Source organism: Nyctereutes procyonoides, unplaced genomic scaffold (genome assembly GCF_905146905.1).
Source record: "Nyctereutes procyonoides isolate TBG_1078 unplaced genomic scaffold, NYPRO_anot_genome, whole genome shotgun sequence".
In the NCBI taxonomy this organism is placed as follows: domain Eukaryota; kingdom Metazoa; phylum Chordata; class Mammalia; order Carnivora; family Canidae; genus Nyctereutes; species Nyctereutes procyonoides.
The window spans coordinates 10,983,537-11,003,682 of NW_026575024.1; positions in this window are offsets into that span (position 1 = coordinate 10,983,537).

The following is a 20,146-nucleotide window of genomic DNA, read 5'->3' on the forward strand; positions in this document are numbered from 1 at the left end:
ACCCATGACCCTGAGATGGTGACCTGAGCCGAGATCAAGAGCCGGATGTTCAACCAACTGAGCCACTCAGAAGCCCCTCCTTATGGTATTTTTGAGCAGAGTCTGTAACTTTCCCATCACTTCTTGTTTTAAAAAAGCTCAGCCTAAAATAGTTCGAAAATCTGAGCAAATCCCTGATTTAAACCTTGTACTGCTCAGGATATCAGTTCAGCTGCTTTAATAGAAGCCAAAATAACTGGCTTGAACAAAATAAAAGCTTGATCCTCTCTCATGGAACAGTCCATGGCTTAGTGTCGGGTAGGCCATGGTGGGCCTACCTTGTCTGGGATTCAGATTCTTGCTATTTTATTGCTTAGCACCTTAACATGTGACTTCCACTTCGTGGACTAACAGTGCCACTGGAGCTCCTGCCATCATATCCATATTCCATCTTTTGAGTGAGAAAAGGAGAGGGAGAGGGCACATCTGTGCCTTCTTATTGCACAACCCAGAAGCTTGCAGTCACTGAGTAGGGGATGCAAACTCTGGTCTCCATCCTCCTCCTCCAGCCTGACAACTCTGCTCTGTGACCTGTGTAGACAGCATCAAAGGGCTCTCCTGCCTGCTGGCTTCTGATTGGGTTTGACCAGTGAGAGACACTGGCAGGAGATGGGAAGAAGGAAGCAGACTAGGTCTGGGTATTGAATCCCCAACTGTCCTGTTGGGCCACCAGGGGCTACGGTGTCCCTCAACTGAAGGTCACAGGTCCCTCGGAGTGCCTCTCCAGGGGGCCTCTTCTCTGCAGATTGGACACACCACTTCCTTCTTTGCCCCTTTGGGCCTAGGTGAGAACACCTCCTATTTCTGTCTTAGGGGCTGGAATGCCCCCCGTTACTACCTGGTGGTAACACACCCCCTGTTACTAGCCTGGGGGTATTGTGGCAGCCCCGTGGGTTCCCTACCCCCCAGCCACACCTTTATAAACAGTTTGTTCCTAAAATTCTACCCCCGCTGGGGGAATCACCCCTGGCTGATGTGAGTCCTCTTTTTTTTTTTTTTTTTAAAGATTTATTTATTTATTTACGATAGACAGAGAGAGAGAGAGGCAGAGACACAGGCAGAAGGAGAAGCAGGCCCCGTGCTGGGAGCCCGACGTGGGACCCGATCCCGGGACCCCAGGATCGTGCCCTCGGCCAAAGGCAGGCGCTAAACCGCCGAGCCACCCAGGGATCCCCTGATGTGAGTCCTCTTAACAATCCCAAGCAATAGATGCTTCTATCATCATCCCGATGTTACAGATGAGACATGAGGGACCGAGAGGTTAAGTGAGCCATGTAAGTCACAGAGCCACTCAATGGTGCCAGTGTTCGAACCAAGGCAGCCTGGCTCCAGAAACCACATTCTTCCCCCTTTCATGAGACTTGGCTTCTTGGAAACGTGAGAAGGACCAGGTTGTGAATTAGCCCTCGGCCATGATTAACCTGCTAAGGGCCTCTGTTCCTCATATTTTTGGTGAAGGGGTCCGACCGGCCCAGGAGCTGCAAACCCAAATGCCTGCGAGGATCCCAAAAGTGACACCCACAGAGAAGTGGGCTGGGTTGTTGCCTTTTTTACTTTAAATGTTTGGCCCTCGGGGCAGCCCGGGTGGCTCAGTGGTTTAGTGCTGCCTTTGGCCCAGGGCCTGATCCTGGAGACCCAGGATCGAGTCCCACGTCAGGCTCCCTGCATGGAGCCTGTTTCTCTCTCTCTCTCTCTCTCTCTCTCCCTCTCTGTGTGTCTCTCATGAATAAATAAATAAAATCTTTAAAAATAAAAAAAATAAAGGTTTGGCCCTCTTGTCTAACTTTCCTTTCCCTGCTAGCATAGAAAACCAGGCACAGAGATAAATCATTTAGATGCTGCACGTGGCTGACGGTAACAGAGGCTTGACTCCAGTGGCTTAGACAAATTAGAGATGTATTTTTCTTACATAAAACCAGTCCGGAGGTCAGCATTCAAAGGGGTGGGGGGGGTACCTTCATGATGTTGTCGGGGATTCCGTTCCCTTCCATCTTTAGCACAGAACTTCCCTCCTCGGGGTCACAAAACGGCTACTTGTGCTCCAGCCATGTTTGCAATTACAAGGAAAATGAAGGAGAGTAGCAAGACACCAAAGGCCTTTCTTGGAAGTCCCACCATCCACTGCAGTTTCTAACACGTGTGACCACTTGACTGCAGCTCTCAGCACTATGGACGTTCTGGATGGAATAATTGTCTTCTGTTAACAGGGGGGAGGCTTGTCCTGAGCCTTGGAGGATGTTTTGCAGCATCCCTGCCTCTACCCACTAGGTGTCAGTAGCACTCCCCCTCCCTAGGTGTGACGACCAAAAATCATCCCTAATGCAGAAACACTGGGACACTCACAGATTCCAGAGAAGCTGGAGCTGGGAAATGTGATTTTTTAAATATATCACCACCTCCCCATGTAAGAGTTTCTATTTGTGAGAAAAAAGAGGAGATTAGACATTTGGATGGTAAATAACTGTCTTTGCTCCAAGAGAACTTGTTCACTTTCCTCTTATTTCTACTAAAAGAGAAACCATCACCTAAGAGTGATGATTGGAGTCAGGGATGGGTGGGGCAAACTGAGAACAAAGACCCCAACTAAAGGGGGGGGGGGTTCTTGCAGCTTTGTTATCGAAAGGGCCTATGGGACCAGAGTCACAAAAGATTCTGATGTTTTCAAGAAAAGCTGAACGTCCAGATTTTTCCATGCAAGCTCCCATTTGTAGGTATCGGCAACCAGTTCAATTTTTATAAAGATTTTTACGAGTGCGTTTGCCAGGATAATAGTTTGCAGTGACTGGTATACCTGACTTAAAATGCATGGAAATATCAAACATATGCAAAAATTGAATCACGTAACATCTCCGTATCCATCTTCAACAATTATCGATGTTTTACCAATCTCCTTTTTTAAAAAATGATTTATTTATTCATGAAAGACACAAAGAGTGAAAGGCAGAGACACAGGCAGAGGGAGAAGCAGGCTCCCTGTGGGGAACCTGATGTGGGACTCGATCCCAGGGTCCTGAGCCAAAGGCAGACGCTCAACCACGGAACTACCCAGGCGTCCCTGCCAATTTCTTTTTTTAAACGATTTTATTTTTAAGTAATCTCTCTACCCAGCATGGGGCTCGAACTCATGACCCCGCGATCATCATGATCAAGAGTGCTCTCTTCTGACTGATCCAGCCAGGCGCTCCTCATTTTTATTCTCCCTCCCCTCAACTTACTCTTTCTTTGCTCAAGTATTTTAAAGCAAATCGCAGGGCTCTTGTCATTTAATCAGAAAATATTTGATGATCACTTTTTTTTTTATGATCACATTTTTTAATGAAATCACCACACTGTTATCACACCTACCAAAGTCAACAACGGGATCTCAGTGTAGACCAGACGATTTTATTTTTTATTTACTCATTAATTTTTTGTGTATTTTTTTTATTGGAGTTCGATTTGCCAACATATAGTATAACACCCGGCGCTCCTCCCGTCAAGTGCCCCCCTCAGTGCCTGTCACCCAGTCACCCCATCCCCCTGCCCTACGCCAGATGATTATATTTATTTGTTTTTAAAGATTTTATTTATTTATTCACAAGAGACAGAGAGAGAGACACACACAGAGGGAGAGAGAGAGAGAGAGAGGCACAGACATAGGCAGAGGGAGAAGCAGGCTCCATGCAGGGAGCCCCCACGTGGGACTCGATCCTGGGTCTCCAGGATCAGGCCCTGGGCCAAGGCAGTGCTGAACCTCTGGGCCACCGGACTGCCTAGACCAGACTAGACGATTTCAAGGGCCTTCTAGCTTTGCCATCCTACGCTTTAGTAACCCATCTCTTCCTTGTCTCCTGATCCCTCTCCCTCTTCTCCCTCTGCCCCTCCTCTTACACAGACACACAGACATACCTAGAAACACACCGGAGCACACAGCCAAACGCGAACACAGAAATACCACACAGACATCGCAGCACACACACACACACACACACACACACACACACACACACACACACACCCTCCTCTGCCACTTCTTGGGGAATAAAGCACACATCCTGGATTTAGACCCGCAAGCCCTTTAAACTGGGCTACAATCAGTGTCTGCCGGATTCCTACCCACATCCTGCCGTCTCCCTCTGTGCTGACAATTTTTCGACTCTGGTTCGCTCACCCAGGCCTTCATTCTCTTTTGAGCAAAATGAGGAAAACGATTCCAACTTGCCTCCGATGATGCGGGGAAGGACGTCGTGGAGGGCTCGCACCCTCCTGGTGCAAGTCTTAAGGTGCTTACTAACCACAGCGACGGAGCAGCGGTGCGGAGGTGGTTAAGCCAAGAGGCCCAGGGAGGCCTGGCTGGTCTTCACCTCCTGATTCCAGATCATCTCAGACCCACGGCCCTCCCGTCTCCGCAGCCTCACGCTTGCTGTCTATTAGTACATGAAGATGTTTTGGCCGCCTGGCAGGGAAGAGGTTCAAAATCTAAATTCCCAACTCGGGCCATTAAGGGAGACAGATATGTTGCAGCCCGGTTCCTAAATTAGAAGATGATTTCTGGGTGTTTAAATATCTCCCTTTATCTCTGTACCATTTCTGCTGCTGCTGACACAGCTCTGGGGCCCGGATGGCCTGGGTCAAGGGGAGGCCGGGCGATACATTCTTTAGGTGCGTCCCTGGAGATGTCCACAGAGGCCCCTGGCTCGTGCGGTGCTCTGCCCAGGACACTCCCAAAATATCCAGGGGACAGATGCTATTTCTGAGGAGGCCTCGTGGCCCCCACGTAATCTGGTTTCACTTTGAGCTTGCTTTTAAACAGCGCCTGTCTTGCCTTTCATTCTTCCAGGAAACTTGGTTTCTCTTGGGGTTGCTTGAGTAAAATGTGAATTAGCTTCAGTTCTTCTGGCCTTTTCTGGAGAACCAAACCCTATTTTGATGTTTTGTTTTTTTTTTTAAGTTTTCTCTTTTTTTTTTTTTTTTTACCCTTTGCTGTTTCTTTCCTATTTATTGAGCAGAGAGGACGATAGCTAGGTGCTTGAGATAAAAACTTTAGATGCCAGCTTTCAAAATCCTGTTCTTCCTGAGAGGGTATGAATTTATCATGCCCAAAGGTCGGTTTCTGGCCTGGAGTCAACAGAAAATGAGGCATTTTTGTTCCTGTTGTTCTGCTGTCTTAAAGACATATTAGAATTCGACACCCTTTTACACCTGAAAAAATAATTTCATCTGTAAAATATCCTGAAGTTAAGAAGTGGCTGTTTGTATTTCCGAGGAGAGAGCGAGATAATAGCGAGGATGATGGTGATGATAGTAGGACTGTGTGCCTGGCACTATGCTGAGCTTGCACTGGCAAATACCACTTAATTATCTCCACGCTCCTGTGTACGATTGTTATCCCCACGATGAGGATCTCCACCTCTTCCAGGAAGCCCTCCCTGACTCCAGCCCCGTGCCCTTACTCTGTCCTTTGGGCCATTGGGGTGAGTGTTCTTGCCATGCTCTTTGAAATGACTTGATTTCATATCCTTGAGAGCAGAGCCCACGTCTTTCTTTTCTTTCTTTCTTTTTTTTTTAAGATTTTATTTATTTATTCATGAGAGACACACACACACAGAGAGAGAGAGAGAGAGAGAGAGAGAGGCAAAGACACAGGGAGAGGGAGAAGCAGGCTCCCTGCAGGGAGCCCAATGTGGGACTCAATCCCCAGATCCTGGGATCATGGCCTGAGCCAAAGGCAGACCCTCAACCACTGAGCCACCCAGGCATCTCCGGAGCCCAGGTCTTATTCGGCGTTTGTATCCTAAGGGACCAGCACATAGTAGGCGTATAGTTAATACTTGAATGAATCGAGTAAGACCCTGGGCAAATTAGCTAATTTCTCTGAGCTTCACATTTCTCCTCTCTAACACCGGGCTAACAACAACAATAATAATAGTGAACATTTATTGAGACTTCATGTGACAGAGATGGCTGACTCTTCTCCCAATCCATTTCTTGCTAACAGACCCTGAATTTGTCCTGGGAAATAATGTGTCCCCCATACAGCTAAGGGAGAAGCAAGCAGAAATTGTTGGGTGGAGCGGATGGCAGGAATACACCTTGCTTCCTTCTTCATTCTGCCTGGGATGTGGCCCTGATGGCTGGCACTCTGGCAGCTATTTTGGTTCATTTGGCAATCTTGATGCTGGTGGAGCAAAAAGGGTGTAGTCTAGGACTCTGATGACTGTTCATCATTCTAACTCGGGATACCACACCTTTTAATTTCTTAAGTACGTGCACAGGGACAGGGAGGGAGAGATGAAGCTCTATCTTGTTTAAGTCACTTACTTGGGTTTTCTGAGAGATTGAGAGGCAGAGACACAGGCAGAGGGAGAAGCAGGCTCCATGCAGGGAGCCCGATGTGGGACTCAATCCCGGGACCCCAGGATCACACCCCTGACCAAAGGCAGGCGCTAAATCGCCGAGCCACCCAGGGATCTCCTATATAGTCAAATCTAATTCTAACTGACAAGACTGGGTCAGGCCCCTGTTAAATGCTTATTATGCTTTCAGTTAATCCTCACAATGGCACTTTTAGGCAGGTGTCATTCTTATCACGTTTATTTTATAGATGAAGGGACAGAGGCTCAAAGGGATTTGAAGTAGGCTTTCTGCCTCCGGAGCCTGGATTTGTGGCTCCTCCATTAAGCTACTGATGTTCCTAAGACCTTGTGATGGCTGTGGGAGTGCTGTGGATGCTGTAAATCACTGAACTCCTATTCACTCTCTCCCTCATCTACTCATTCACATATTAATTTCTTTATTTAGTCAACATTTACAGGGAGCCAACTCAATAGAGGTATGTCAGACTTGGGTGACATGAAACACGGAGATGGTTGTCTGCCCTCCAGGAGCTCCTCAGTGTGAGGTTCTATTATTATTACCTTCCAGGAACAGAGAGCAGGCCAGGGTCCCCTATATAGTGATGCGCTGAACCACCCATCAGGGACCATCTACATAAGCCATAACATAAAACCATATCATTCCCCTTAGAGTTGGGCGGTCTGTGACTTGCACAATTGTATGTGGCAGCCCTGCTAGTGACGAAATTGGGATATAATTCCTAGTCCCTGGGCTCCTATCGGGATGCCTTTGCATTGGCTCCCTGCAATATCTTGGTTTATTCCCAGACCCCTTTTACTGTTTGTTGATGTTGGTCTGTCTTTCATGCTAGAGGCGTTTCTCAGATATCAGGGACTCGTTGGACCTCTATTCATTTTTGAGAAGGAGGCACTAAAAACTGTTTGGAAACTCCATGTGTTTTGCTGTAATGTGGCTGGGCTGTGAGCCAGCTTCTTCATCCTGGGACCCGAATGTCATTATCTATCAGTCTTTTTGCTGAGAGGTCCACTTCCACCTCTCCATAGAGGATTCTCTGGGGTTCCTGCTGGAGCCCGGCTGCCTGTGTTCTGGAAGCAGAATGAGGGAAGGGAGCTGGGTCTGACCATTTTGTTTCTAGCTCCTGGCCTCATTCCTAGCTTCCGCAATGTCTGACATCCCTAATGCCCACCTCCTCTCTATCCCAAAGTCTCCAGAAGGTAGTCCCCAGACCTCTGCCAGGGGAGGGGCAGTCACCTGGCTGCATAGCTGGCAGAGGGGACCAAGAGCCTTCTTACGTCAACTTCCAGCTAGGCTCCTATGTTCAGTCCCGTCCTTCAGAGGCATCTGGTGCCACCAAGACATTTTTTTAAATGGAAGACGTGAGTTATTAAATACAACATTTAAATGCAATTTGACATTCATTTAGTAGGAGCAAAAGAAATGACCATGAAAGAATGTTCAAAATTCAAATAAAAAAAATTTTTATCCCTAAAAGTATTTCATTTTTTTCTAAGCTTAAGGAAAAATGATTATATAGATAATAAGGTAATTGAAGCCTTAATTTTTATATTACTTATTTCTCTTTTTAGTTTTTATATTACTTATTTCTCTTTTTAATTTTTATTTATTTTTTAAAGATTTTATGTATGTATGTATGTATGTATTTATTTATTTATTTTAAGATTTTACTTATTTATTCATGAGAGACACACAGAGAGAGGTAGAGACATAGGCAGAGGGAGAAGCAGGCTCCACGCAGGGAGCCTGATGCGGAACTCGATCCCAGAACTCTGGGAACATGACCTGAGCCAAAGGCAGACACACAGCCACGGAGCCACCCATGACTCTGAGTAGGCATGGGGCCCCAACTTGGAATCCATGTGGGATCTGTCCTTGTTATTCTGTGTAAGTCATGTCACTTCTTCCTGGCTGCCCCCAATACAGACTCAAGAGCCCAACTGCATACTTGACGTTGCCAGATAGATGTTTTACTGACCCCTCAACCTTAACATGCCCTCCTCTGGAATGCACCTCCATCCCAAGCCAACCCTAGGACCCTTCCCTAGGCTTCCCAGCAAAGTCACCACTGTCACCACCTGTACGTGAGCCAGAGATCAGGCTCCCGTCTTCCCTTGACTTCACTGCCTCTTCTGGTGCCACATCCAACCCATAGATTCCAACCTGGAACTGTCTTTGAAGCCTGCTTGCTCCTCACCAGCTCCACCACTAGTTCCAGGTCCAGCCCACCTTCTCTCTCCTGTAGCTCACTGCCCAGCCTCCTAATTGGTCTCCATGTTTCCATCTTGCTTTCCTCCAACAAAATTCTCCAAATGGTAGCAAGATGTTCTTAAAATGTGAATTGGATCATGTTCTCCTTTTGAATGTCTTCCCGCTGCATTTGGACTCGAGACCAGACTCCTAAACGGTGGTCGACAAGGCTCTGTAGCATCTGGCCACCACCTGTCCCATGTCGTCTTTTCCAGGCACACTTGGAATCCACCCCCTCAACTTTTTTTTTTTTTTTTTTTTTACCTTGGGGCCTTTTGTATGTGCCGTTTCCTCCAGCAATGGGTTACTCAACCCCTGCAGATCCTTCTAATGTATTTTTTGCATATTGGAGCGAAGACTACCTATATTCTTTTCCCCTCCACCCTCCTAAAATGTTACAGATGAGTACATGCTATACACATGGTTCTGCACGTTGTTTTGTTTTCTTAGGAAACCCAGGCATGAGTTTTATTTGCCAGTTCACACACAGCCACCTCTTTCTTTTATATCAGGGAACACTATATTATGCAGATGGACTGTCATTTTTTTCTACCTTTTTTTCGATAGATTGTCCCTCCCTTCTTTGCTATTAAAAACAACATATAGTGAATAATATATATATGTCATTTAGCATATGTATGAATAAACCTGTAATTTCAGTTCCTAAAAGCAGGTGGGTGGCTCAGTGGTTGAGCATCTCCCTTCGGCTCAGGTCGTGATCCCAGGTCCTGCTTCTCCCTCTGCCTGTGTCTCTGCCTCTCTCTCTGTGTCTCTCATGAATAAATAAATAAATAATTTTTTTAAAATTAAAAAATAAATTCCCAAAAGCAGAATTGCTAGTGTAGCAGGTAAGGGCATTTTAAATTTAATGAATACTGCCACTTTTTTTTTTTAAGGGGAATTGCTGATTTTCTGATACCAATACTGTGGATTGTCAAACTAGGATTTTTGTTAATCTAATGGCTGGGGGTGTGGGGGTGGGTGGGAACGATATCTCATTTCTCTCATAATGCATGAAATTAAACATCTTTTCATATGCTTACAGCCATTCATTTTTCCTTCTCTGTGAATAATCTTATTTGCCCATTTTCCTACCAAGTTGTTCATTTTATTCTTATTTATTGGAACACTTTGTATATTAAGTAAATTAGCCCTTTGTAATTAGCCCAAATTAGCCCAATTTCTCTCTTGGCATTTAATCTAGTAAGTTTATTTTTAGCCATAAAGATCATTTTTTAAACATTCTTATGCTGTTAAATTTATCTATTTTTCATTTTAGGACATTTGGGCTTTGTTTCGTTATTAAAAAGGTCTCTTACAGTCTGAAGTTATAAAAGACTTATACCAGTTTTATATTACTACATTTGTGGTTTCACTTTATATGTTTAAGTCTATGATCTACTGGGAGTTGGTCCTGGTTTAGGTGTGAAGTAGGGATTCACCTTTATTTATTTATTTATTTATTTATTTAGTCCCTTAGGACTATATAACTGTTTCTTATCCTTCCTTCTTGGTTTAAATGTCACTTCCTCTCTGACCATCCTAGTCAAAGTATTTTCCATCTCAGCCCATTGTCTGTGGCTTTTACAAAATTTACTGTAATTTGTAGTTTTAAAAACATTTCTTCTTCTCCTTCTCCTTCTTCCTCTCTCTAAGATGTCAGCTCCTTGAGGAGCAGTCTTGTTCACCAACACATCCCCAGCAGCTTGCATAGTAGGTGTTTGTGGTGGTTGTGATGTTTTTGCCTTCCAGCATCTGTTGTTTCTTCTTCTGGCATTATCACCCCAGTTATCCTTTGGGCAGAACCACACCTCCACTGTTTCTCGTCCGCCTGGTTTGGGAGTGGAGATTCCACCTCTGGCTTCAGGGAGTGGGTGTGAGCAATCAGAGGTCCCCTCCCTGGCAACAGTGATTGGCTGAGGTGGCCACGTGACCCCAACTCAACCAATGAGATAAAACCTCGCGACTGACAGGCATTATTAAGAGGGAAGCATCATCACCAGAAAATTCCTACCAGTGTTTCCTGCTGCCTTTGACTTTATGGGACAAAGGCAGCAGCCTCCTCACCCGGAAAAAAAAAAAAAAAAAAAAAAAAAAAAAGAAAAAGAAAAAAAGAAAAAAAAAAAAAGAAAAAAGAAAATTAAAGGAAAAATCCTATGCAAGGCAACTTTGGTCTCTCTTCTGTTGATCTTAAAAAACAAAAGAATATTGTAATTCCACATCTGGAGGGCCTTTGGTGGTTTAAAGAGAAGTGTTCATTTCTTTAACCCAACAAATTTTCTTGAGCACTTAAAAAGTGCAAGACTTGACCTAAATTCTGGGACTGGCCTCAATTCCTGATGGTGATTTTCTGCAGATACAATGTGCTTCTAAAAACTTTTTTGAAAATAACATACATTAGGGACGCCTACCCAGGGATGCCTTATTCAATAGCTGAGCATCTGTCTTTAGCTCAGGTCGTGATCCCAGGGTCCTGGGATCCAGTCCTGCACCTGGGTCCCCGCGGGGAGCCTGCTTCTCCCTCTCTCTGTCTCTGCCTCTCTCTGTGTGTCTCTCATAAATAAATATCTTTAAAAAAATAACATACATTAGCTTTTTAAAATAGAAGAGAATATAAAGGCAAAAAAAGAAAGTTCAAATAATCCTTACTGAGATTTAAAAAATAATACGAGCAATATGTATACATGGTTAGAAAAGTGACATCATTCAAAAAGGCTCAAAAAAAATAGCACTCGGGTGTAAACATCCTCAAATTCAGGGAATTAAAACAATTTAAAATAATTAACCTTTTTAAGGCTCATAGATTAAAAAAATATGGCACCAAATCGATTCCCTTATTAACAGTTTCCTGTGGCTGCCTGTAGAAAACTTTTATGCATATATAAGAACATTTATGTGTATATGCCAAAATATTGCTTTGCTTTTTTTTAAGATTTTATTTATTTATTCATGAGAGAGAGAGAGAGAGAGAGAAAAGCAGGCTCCCCGCATGGAGCCCCATGTGGGACTTGATCCCTGGACAGGGATCATGCCCTGAACCCTGAGCCAAAGGCAGACGCTCAACCACTGAGCCACCCAGGCATCCCACTTTGCTTTTAATTTACAAAAGTCATTACAATGTTCATTCTGTTCTGCTCCTTCGTTTTTTTCATTTAATAATGTGGGTAGAAAAATGGACAAGGGATATGCACACACAGTTCATGGAGAAGGAAATACAAATTGCTCATAAACATATGAAAGGATGTTCAACTTCCTTTATAATAAGAAAAACGCAAATTAAAAGTACACAGAGAGATCGTTTCTCACCTATCAGATTGGCAAAAATCCAAAAGTCAGGTAACCCTTGTGCTGGCAAGACTGTAGGACAAACAGCGCTCCTGTACCTGTTGGTGGAAGTGGAAATTGGCACAATCCTATGGCAATTGGACCATATCTATCAAAGTGACAAATGCATATATCTTCTGAAAATGTATCCTTCAGATAATCTTGCTCAAGTACAAAATGACATAGGCTGGGATTGTGTTTAGAATAGAAGTTTTTATAAGGGAAGCCCCGTGAGGGCAGGGATCCTCTTGCTCTTGCTCACCCCTGTGTGAGCTCTGACAACAGTCCCTTGAAAAGAGCAGATATTACAGAGACAACGCTCACTCAACATCCCTATGATCTCTGCCTTCCCCAGCCTCCCTTGCAATTAGGTTCAAACTGTGTGGCTCATTTCTGCCTAATGGGATGTACAGAAGTGATGTAAGCCACTCCCAGCCTAGAGTTTAAAAACTGCCACGAGACCTCTAGCTCTCTTTGCCTGCTGTGTCCATCTCCAAGACCACCTGTTCCAGATGGCAGAGCAACAAGGTGAAGGGTAGTCAGTCTGCATCATAATATGAAAGCAAGAATAAACCTTTGCTGTATGGAGTCACTGTGATTTGGGAGTCTGCTGCTGCAGCCTATCCTATTCCATCCTGACTAAACTGTGGGTGCTCAGTACACACTCATAGAGTAAGTGTGTGCTACAATGAGTGCACTTGCACACAGAGCTGGACTGATGAGAGTAATTGTAGGCTGAGTTTTCAACCATGTTGTTGGGTCTTAAAGTACATATTTACCATCTTGGTAGGTAGTGCAAATGGTCCTTCAGAATGTTTGCCCCAATTTACACTCTTGCCAATGGGTGTAAAGGTAAGTAACACATGTAGTTCCTACTCTGTTCTGGGTGCTATAGCAGGTGTTTTGTACAAAACATGACATAAACTTGCCCTCACCACAGCCCTACGGTGGCAGGTGCTATTACTGATAGCATTTAACTGATAAGGAAACGGCAGCACCAGGAAGCTAAATAACTTGCCCAAGGCCACACAGTGAGATGGGGAGTGTTTTTAAAATGACAAATTCCTAATATTCTACTTCTTCAAATTAACTGGCCAAGGCCCAGGAATCTGCATTTATAAAATACTACCCATATGCAATCACAGCCAGCTTGAGGAATCAGAGCCCGGAGAACTTATGTGAAAGGTGCCAAAAAAGGGTGCTTGGGTGGCTCAGTTGGTGGGTGTCCAACTCCTGATCATGACGCAGGTCTTGATCTCAGGGTCTAGAGTGCAAGCCCTGCTTTGGGGTCTACCCTGGGCATGAAGCTTACTTGAAAAAAAAAAAAAAGGTGCCAAAGAATGGTTTTGTGAAAGTAGCTATGTTACAAGGGCACCCAGGGCAAGGTATCTTCCTTTAGTTGGTTTTAAGTATATATTGAAAGTAGGCATTAAGCATGTTTGTATTGAAAAGGAATAACCTGATATAAGTGAATCAAAGCTGTGTACTTCTATGTGTTCTTCTTTTTTTTAAATGATTTATTCCAAGTATATATTTTATGGACTTTTCCAAGACAGACCAATTTCTTTAGAGGTATGAATATAATTTGAATATAATTTCATCTGTGTGGTCCAGAGACATGAGACAGAAATACAAGGTTCATTTTCCCACAGAAGCCTGAGTTAAGGTGGTGGCTCTACATCATTGCAGAGCCTTGGGTCAGAGGCTTGGGTCCCTAACTTATTGCTCCTTCAGCAGCCAGCATGTTATTCCCAACCCCAAAAACCAAATGGCTGACCACCATGTTTGTTTTCCCAGGTTCTGCTCACATCTCATTGGCCATACCCCAGTCACATGCCCACTTTGCTGAAAAGGAGGCTGGGAAATGTAGTCTTCATTCTGAGAGCCATGGGCTTCTGTCATTATAAAAGGGCTAAACTGATCTTGGGGGACAACTCTCAGACTCTACCACTGGAGGTATTATTAAAGAGTTCCGGATTTCGATTATTTCTACCAAGTAGATTACTCATTCCCAATAACAGCACTATGCCATATGGTTTCAGAATTTCAGCTGACCATGACTGCCAATTTCAGGAGGCCTCACTTGGCTGGTTGTGGGGTTTGTGGTATGCCTTATGGTCGTATCATGCAATAAGCACATGTGGGTTCTCAAACTAATCAACAGTAACAGATTAGAGCCAACAATGTTTATTTTTAAAATCTTTCCTCAAGGGTGTCATCCTCAGTGTCAGAAGAGAGCTTAATATTTGCTGATTATGTAAGAAGCTGCACACAGAAAATTAAGATTACTTTTGGTTCCCAATTTATCATCTCTTTCAACAATGTTTTAATGTCATGGATATATTGCTCTAGTATTAACAGAGTTCCTTCCCCCATCCACACCCCCTCCCCAACCTGAATACAACTTTATCCCAAATAAGGCTCCTTACTAAGTCCTAGGGACTCAGCTGGGTGCGTAATTTACCTGTTTGTTTTTGCCTACCTAGCATCCCTTTCCTCCTTCTCTGATAATAGGATCAGTTTTCTTAATTAGAGAGGAAGATAAACCATGAGCAACTCCTAACTCTGGGAACTAAACAAAGGATTGCAGAAGGGGAGGCAGGTGGGGGGGATAGGGTAACTGGGTGACCAGCACTAAGGAGCATTTGATGGGATGAGCTCTGAGTGTTATACTATATGTTGACAAATTGAATTCAAATAAAAAAAAAAGCACAAACAAAAAGCACCACAGTTTTCTAATAAAGCACTCTTCCTTCTTCTTCAGTCCACACACAGAGATTAGATGGAGCTCAGCCCACTTCTGGACTTAAATATGGGCATGGGATCTATGGCTGGCCAATTAGTGTATTCCATCCTCCCAGGCCACAGTGATTGGGTCAGGGAGAGACATGTGATATGTGGCAGCCAATGAGACTCAATTCTGACCCATTGGCAGGAGGAGTTCTTTAGCAGCTGGATTTGAAGCTAGTGCACCTGGGTTTAGAGCTGCTGGTGTCCACCTTTGTCATCTTTTATTCATTCCTGCATTCAGCAAGTACTTTGAGCACCTACTACCTGCTCAGCGGTGTTCTAGGCCTTGAGGCTACAACAGTAAACAAACAAACAAAAATATCAGATAAATGCTTGCCTTCAAGGAGCTAATATTCTAATGGGGGATACAGACAATAAAGAAATATGTAGGGGGCACCTGGGTGGCTCAGTGGTTGAGGGTCTGCCTTTGGCTCAGGGCATGATCCCAGGGTCCTGGGATCCAGTCCCACACTGGGCTCCCCACAGGGAGCCTGCTACTCCCTCTGCCTATGTCTCTGCCTCTCTCTGTGTGTCTCTCATGAATAAATAAATAAAATCTTAAAAAAAAAGCAGTAATATGTTCGAGGGTAATAGGTGATAAGGAGAAAAAAATGCAGGATGAGGGGACAGGAGAATGAAGAACTGCTATTTTATATGGGATGGTCTGGGAAGAACTCCTTGAGTAAGTAATATTTAAGCAGACACCTTGGGGAGTGTGCAAGTGTGCAAACTACTATGTTTCTATCTCCAGGAAGGGCATCACAGGTGGAGAGAATGGCAAGTGGGAAGTCCCTCAGGCAGGAGCTGTGTTTGAAGAATAACAGAAATCATTGTGGCTAGAGCAGGGAGCGCAAGAGGTCAAGAGAAGAAGGAGATGACTATGACAGGCCTGGTGGGTCAGGACAAAGATCGAAGACTTATCTGGGACCCACAAGGGACCCATCGAAGAAGTGAGAGCAGGAGAGGAAACTGAAGAGATGTGCACTTCAGAAAACTCACTCTGGCTACATAGTGGGAGGCAGATGGGGGTTTGAAATGTCAGTTGGGAGGTGCCTTGGGGGGAGGCTCTGAAATGAGCCATCTGCATGGTGTATGTCCCCTGCTGCCTGCACCTTGTCTACTGAATGTTTTTCTTTAAATGAGCACATTAATTTTACCTAAGTGTGTTTAGTTTCAATGGAAACATTTTAACTCTACTGAATCAGCCAACTCAGGTAAGGGTCTGCTGCAATACCCCCCCCTTCCCCCCAATCTCCCTGGGCTGTTAAAAACACAGGTTTATTTCTCATGCATGTTTCACGTTGGTTGCAAGTTGGGGGCAGCTGGGCTGCAGCTCTGGTGCACCTGTCCTCTTTACCCTGGGATTTGGGTGGCGGCAGCAGCCAGCCCATCCCTGGCCCATCCCCACATGGCTGGCTGTCAGAGCTTCTGCTTGGAAGCTCACCTCCCATTCTGTCGGTCAAAGGATGTCACACAGCCAAACCTGAGGTCAGGGAGAGTCACCAGGGAACTGCTGGTAGGAAGAACTAATACCTATTGACAATAATACAATCTACCGCATCTATTATAAATGGGAAACCAACAACACTTGCCCTCAGTAGAAGGTGGCCACAAGAAAATAAATATTATGAAAACATTTACTTTATTAAATTGTGGCCAAATAACCTTGCCATCTGAAGGCTCTAAGGCTTGCTCCCCTTTCCTTAGAAAGGGAGATGGGCAAGCCCTAGAAAGGCATTAAAGACCCAGCAGCGTCAATGGGACACCGTTGCCTCAAGATAATCAGAAAGATCGAAAGAAAATATACCCATTAAAATCCTCCCGTGAAGCATGGTTCCTACTTGGTCCACACTTTGGGAGACTCTACTTTAGAATAACCCCGGGGGGATGGAGGTGGTGGAAGGAGACACGCGGCTCGAGGGAGGGATGATAATGAAAGCCACGCGCTTGTGTGTGGGGGGGGGGGGGCGGGGGGGTGCGCTTGCTGTGTTGCACAATTTCATGTATGGCCTCCCACCCCCGGCCCCACCTGAAATTGTGCAACCTAACGGGCCTGGAGACGATTTCCGTGGGTTACCTCACTTAATCCTCACCTGCGCTCTGCCGGGTGGGCAGCATCATCTCCCTTTTCCAGCTGAGAAAACTGGGATCCCGAGAGGCTCAGCCCTCGCTCAAGGCCTCAAGGCCGCAGCTGGAGTGGACCAGGACCTGCGGCTCCCAGGCGCCTGCAGTACCGGCGGCCTGACGTGTAGTTTCAGGGTTGGCCACTTGGTGTCACTCTGTCCAAACCGTGGGAAGACGGCCCGGCGGTGCGGGGCGATGTGCTGGGGACTCGATGGAGCAGGGGGCAAACTGATCCCGGGGTCGGGAGGGCCCCCCATCCCGACCCCCCTCCTGTCGCTCTTGCGTGTGCAGAATTCCTTCCTGTTCTGTGTGTGCCCGTCGCGCGTGGAGAAAGAACTGGGTCCCGCTGGGTACACCCCGAGCTAAGAGCTTGCCGGGCATCATCTCCCACAAGCCTGCTGGCACCCTTATGGTCTTCCCATCTCAGATCGCAGGGAGCGCAGGCGGAGAGAGTTGGAACACGTGCTCAGCTGGGCAGCGGCCCAATGCAACTTGATTTGAACCCATATCTGGGTTAGAAGCTTAGGGTTTTGATGCCTAGCGAGTGCATGGTAGGAGGGGCTGTAGTCATTCTCACTTTCTCATGGACTGTGTTTCCAACCAGCAGACCTCAGACTCCATCATGTTTTTGGCAATGAAAACCATCTGACTATTCAGGGGCTTGCATGTTTTGGGGGGGGGTTTTGTTGTTGTTTGATGTAGAAGTTAGTTTTCCTCTGACTACTACCAAAACAAAAAACAAAACAAAACCCCAAAAACCAATAAAAAAAAAAACCCCAACCCACTGAGGATGTACTTTTAAAGAATTTTTAAACTTTTAAAAGAATTTTTAAAATTTTTAAATTTTACTTTTAAATTTTTAAACAAATATTCTAATTATTTTTAAACATCATAAAGCCATCTGTGTAAAAAGGAGAAAAGAAACGTCACTCCTAGGTCACATCAGCCACCCAGAGATAAACGCTGCTGACACTTTGAAGCACATCCTTCCAGACATTTCTTTCTCTCACCAATCAATGCATTAAACATGTTTAAAAATAAATTTAAAAGATATTCACATGAGAAATAATTTAAAGGGTACTGGAAGATTTAAAGTGGGTAATCTTCTAGTCCCCAGCCTCCCTGTTCCCCAGCTCCAAAACTCCAAGCTCCCTCCCCAGAAGCCATCCTGGTTTTGTTTCTTGGGGATCATTACAGAGATTTACAGAATGTAGATAAGCAAATAGGTACATGGATTCTTGTAGTTGTTTCTTTAAATAGAAGCATACGACACACCCTGTTCTGCACTAGTTTTCTTTCTTTCTTTTTTTTTTTTTAAACTTAACAATATACCTTGGAGATCTTTCCAGATCAGCAGTGGGAGAGCATTCTTCACATATCCCATTGTCTGAATATAATCATTTATCTAACCAGCCCCTGGTGATAGTCATGTTGGCGATTCCAGTCTCTTGCTGAGGCAAACAATGTGGCAATTAGTATTCCTTTCACAGGAGCCTTTCCATGTATGTGGATCTATTTCTGCAAGATAAATCCTTAGTCACTGATCAACCCAGTCATAGGGCAAGTGCATTTTAAAATTTTGACACTTATTGTCTAAATGCTTACTAAGATCATACCTACCAATTGACATTCAGATCAGCAACCTACGTGAGCACTGGTTTCCCCACACTCTAGCCAAGGCCAACGATTATCAGACTTCTTCATCTTTGCCTTGCAGATGGGGATGAAGGTATTCAAGAAGTTCTAATCTGCACGGTCTTTCCTTTTATGTTCAATTCAAAATTTAAAAATATATCTAAAGGCCATTTGTATTTATTCTCTGGTAGCAAAGCATTCATGTCCTTTGCCTGTCTTTCTGTCTTTATTCATCTGCAAGAGCTCTTTATACACTAAGAAAATTGAGGTCTTTGTTTCCCTATAGGTTACAAATGTAGATTTATCACACTGAAAGGGGATCCCACTGTGCACAATGTTTTTGAGGCCTGTGGTTATCTGACAATATATTGTGGATCCCTTTCCATATCAGTAAATACGCCATGGCAACACAATTATTTGATACTTCTTTAAATTTCGCCCTGGGTGCATTGGAAGCTCACCGAACATAAAAGACTACGGATTTATGTGAACACAAGTGTCAGAGAGGAGGATTACAAAGCATCCAGTATGCACCATCTATTTATGTCTGTTACTTAATTTTAATCTTCCGTGGTGAAGTAACATCATTCCTGACTTACAGATGGGGACCTGAGGTCCATAAGGGGTGTGGGATTTATCTAAGGTCTCCCTGCTGGTCTGTGGAGGAGCTAGGGTTCAAATCCATGTCAGTTTGTCTCCTGGGCCTTGTCTGCCACCTTCCATTTCCTTCAATCCCTACATCCTCAACCAGCCTTGAGGAAGGTGGCTCTGGGACAAGTGTCCATCCTCCCTCCCACAGTTCCTGGCAGGGGAGTATCATGCAGTTTAGGGACGAGGCCACCGGGAGGCGCCAGGGACACATCACTTGGTTAGTGCGTGTGGTGCTGGGAACAGGCTGGGTCCAGGCATCCTGGAATGGGACAGTCCTGGAAGCTGGGGTGGCTCAGAGCCAGAGGGAATGTCTCCTGCCACCCCCAAGGCAGTGTCCTCAGCCTTGATCTCCCTCGAGGGAACCAGGGCTGGCAGCCCCAGGGCCTCCCACATGTCTGGCCTCAACTCAGCCCCTCTGGGAGTTTGGATTCCTGTTGACCAGAAATCCTGCATAATAATCCTTTGCTGTGGGGGGTCTGTCCTGTGTGTTGGAGGATGTTTAACAGCATCCCTGGCCTCTACCTACTAGAGGCCACATAATGGTGGCACCTCCCCTCAAGTTGTGACAGACCGAAATATCTCTAGATATTGCCAAATCTAGACATTGCCAAATGGCCCTTGGTTGTAAACCCCTGCTGTGGACCCACGGGGCCCAAGCAGGTCACACCAGTGACCGAAGCCGGTAAGAATAGTTCCCGTGCAGAGAGCTGACATGTAGGAACTTATTAATGTCCTGGAAGGTGGGGACTGATACCATCTCTGCTTTGCGGAGGAGGAAACTGAGGCCCAGAGAGATTTAGTGACTTGCCCTAGGCCACACAACCCGTAGATACTGGAACCAGGGCTTGAATCCAGGTCGTCTGTCTCTGGCCTCTGTGCCCTGAACCACTGTACTTTCTACTGCATTGCTCATGGGTCAGATTTGCAGGAATATCCTCTACTTTCACAAAGAAAGACCTCTTATCCTTGTTTCTTCTTTACC